The sequence below is a fragment of the Pteropus vampyrus genome, unplaced genomic scaffold, assembly GCF_000151845.1.
Source record: "Pteropus vampyrus isolate Shadow unplaced genomic scaffold, Pvam_2.0 Scaffold117, whole genome shotgun sequence".
NCBI lineage: Eukaryota > Metazoa > Chordata > Mammalia > Chiroptera > Pteropodidae > Pteropus > Pteropus vampyrus.
In genome coordinates, this window is record NW_011888898.1 from 1,077,142 (window position 1) to 1,080,887 (window position 3,746).

A 3,746-nucleotide genomic window follows, 5' to 3' on the forward strand; every position below is an offset into this window, starting at 1 on the left:
ATTTGGGGTAGAAACCCACTAGATCAAAGAGGTGAAAGCGAGCACATCAGAGTCGAAATGAAGGGGTGGTTCCCAAGTGCCGTGGGCTCCATCTCTTCTGTGTGCAGTTGCTGAGGGACAGTGCATGTGGGATGGAGACTCACCTGACCAAGAGGACTTCAAAAGAGAGGGATGCAAGTGTTCAGGTGATACCAAGTGTAGGAAAGGGCAGGAAGGGTGGCTTTGAAACACACCTGGAAATACACCTTGGCGGAGAAGGCGTCTGGGTTCCAATATAGATTAGGTGTTATTTGTTCAGAGTCCAGGTTTTCAGTACTTATTACCCCACTTAATTCTCATTAGAAAATCATGAATAAGAGATGAAATTTGGTGCCAGAAGGCTTGTGTTCAAAGTCCAGCTCTACCACTTACCAGCTGTGCCACATTCAGCAAACTACTTAACCTCTTTGAATATTAGTTCCATGCCTGTGAAATGTGGATAAGTTTAAACAACTTGTCCAAAGTCATTCACAAGCAGGAGACTTGGAGTTTCAAATCCTAGGTCTTCTGACTCTTCAAATTCAGTGCTATTTTTTTTCCAACCACAAGAAGACCATGTTGCATATTCACGAAAGATGAGAATCTTGATAAAAAGAAGTAGGGAGGGAGGGAAGAAAAAAGATTCTGCAACTGTAGATATCTAGACATTTGCAAAAGAAAAATAATGTGGAATTTCTTTGAAATTCCTACCATTAGTCACTCATTAAAGGAGCTATTCACTTTCATTTCTTGAAGGGACGATTCTTCTGACTTCGCCAAATTTTTATGATTACCAAGAGGTAGATGCTGAGAAATCAAGTGACTTACAATGAAATGAATGTGGCAGCAGCAGCAGCTTCAAATTTTATGAACAAGGGATTGAGACACGTCCCTGACTTGGCCGCGGGGCAGCAGGGCTCATCCGTGAAGGCCTTCGCTGACGAATGGAGGACAGTAGGGCATGAGAATTCCCAGGATTTAACACAGACCCGCTACGCGCCTGGGTGGGGTGGGTGGGAGAGCTGATAAAGCTGGTGTCTGTAAACCTTTGTTGCCAATTAGTTAATCAGATCAACTGCATCAGAGAGCAAGGTCTTGAGGAAATAAGACAAAAGATAGGTAAAGAATTGGTAGGGGTAGTGGGGATACAAGGCAAGCAGGTCAGGAGATATTTAAACCCACAGAAGACCAGGAGTCAGGGGTCTGAACTGTGTTTAAGGCTACCTCGCATACAAAAGAAGAAAGCTCAAACTTTTCCCCTGGTGGCTGAAGAAGGAACTCGGAACACTGACCTAGTCTCAACCACCCAGGACAAAGCGGTCAGCAGCATCCACGCAAACCTATCCATTCCCAACAGTCTTCCTACATCGAAGAGCCTATGCGAAGTTGGGGGGAAGCCTACAACTTCTCCTTCATAATGATAACAGCCAGGAAGTAGTCACTTAATGAAACATTCGCCAAGGGATGAAGTCAACATGAACTAACTCGCATCTTCAATTTTCATTCTAAAAGAGCATGGCTCATTTCACTTTTGAAAGTAATTTTTATGAATTCACTCCCAAAACACTAGAGTCTGACTTTCCAAAATTTATTTTGGTAGAGACTGGCCTCGAATAAGTAATTCTCAATATTATTAATATTACTGTGTTCATATAAATCTGATAACAATAGAAGCACTTTTTTTTTTTAATTGGGAGAAATCTTACATTAAAACTGGTGCTCATATTTGGCCGACTTCCACAGGTTGACCAAAAATAGAAATTGGCTTCTGTATCCTTCCATTTTTAGGAAAGGTGAAGATATGGATTTAGACACTTGATTTTCTTAGCTCAGGGAGCACTGTAGGCTAAACTGCTTTGGCCCTGAGGGACTCTGCTATTGGCAGCCCTGGGCAGGGTGAGGTTTTTAAAATTCATTTCCGATACCCAGTTGACATGGATTTTTTTAAGTGTTTAAAATTGTGTGGTCACTACAGTGGCCCTCAAAGAATTCTGCTCTCAGTGGCTCTTGGTTCTTGCTCCTTTTTCTCATGTTTCCCTAAATTCACATTGAGTTCTATTTCCCAGGTTGGATGTTTGCGTCTAAGCCTAAGGAAGAAAGAAATGGATGAAAAATCTGGGAGCAGAGAAAGCCAGGAGCACCGGTAGTGAAGCTGGCTACACACTGACATCCCCTCTTACCCAGTGGCCTCATTGGAAAGAGAAAGGAACTCATTGTGATACAATGCAAACTGGACCTGATAAAGGGCGGCGATGGATAATGTATGGGAGAGAATGTGGTTGAATGACGCCATCAGTCAGGACACACAGAACTCTGCATAGAATCAGGACTAGATGCAAGCCAATGTTATGTTTCTCATTTGCAGCTTCATGGGGAGACTGGCATTCCTATAGAAGGAGGACGATGAATGGACTAAATGAGCAGGTAGAGCTACATAGCTCCTAGAAGCTAAAATTCTACACCCGATTATGAAATGGTACTTTATCAGCTTTCAGAATGTGCAACTATGCTAGTAAATTTGCTATTAGAGTAATGATTGGAAAAATAATATGCCTTTTGTTTAGACAAAAACTACTGTGAAGTGTATAGTGAAAAACTTGCTGGATGAGGAGTTAGTAAAAGGTTGAATTTCTCTTCTTGGCTCTGAAATTTACTAGCTGTGTGACCTTAAGCAAGTCATTTGACTTCTCTGAATCTCCCTTTTGCATCTGTAAAAAGACAATTATGATTGTCGTTCTGCCTCTATCATAGAGTTTTTATGAGAATCCAATGAATTCACGTATAGGAAAATGCCTCGTGAGTCAAAAAGCATTGTATTAACACTTGATGTTCTTATTGCCAGGTTACATTTAATTTGTTTTCTATTCCTAACTTTAGAATTTTCTCAGTGAGAAAAAGAGCAGGCATTGCCCTCACAGAGGAAAGATGGATCCTCTAATGCTCTCTGCTCCACCTTCTCCATCCCAGAATCACCCACCAAAGTGGCAGGGCGATGGCTTAGGGAAGGGATTGGTTTTAAGGGCCTATGAGTGAAAGCTGTTTAGCAAACGGGATGCCATTGCCCCTGAAGTGGTCGGCAGTTGGAGGCACCCTTAATGTCAAGCATAAATCATTTATGCACATGAGACATTTATGAGGCGGAACTATAAATAATGACCAGAGATTGACAGCAAAATGTAGGTGGGACTCTTACCAATTTCCATACACAGAAGAGAAATGCTTTGTGAGGTTGGAAATGTAAGATGTAGAATTATAAATAGATAGTGTGTATATGTATACATACATATACATAGCATAATGCATGGGCAGATGGCATATATGAAACACACATATATACACATATGTGTATATGGGCATGTATATATCCATTTACATCCAAACATATATTTATAGTATACATTGTATATGTTATATACATGTATATATTTGGATTGACATTTGCCAGATGCTAAGCGAAGAGCAGGCCGAAAGCAGCAATGCATCCAGCTCCTGTAAAGGGTGATTCGGTAGAGTGATTTTCATACTTCAATGAAGAAATTACAGATAAGTATCAAAACGTGGTATTTCTGCATATCTTGTCTGGCTGCCATCTAGCTAACCAATCTAATCTAATCTAACTATGGATTTTGCTAAATTTACTTAACAAACCATTTTTAGTTTGTACCCCCCTCCAAAAAAGTGATGGTTATTAAAGTATTAGCATTTCTACCTGAAACTGATTTTTAATG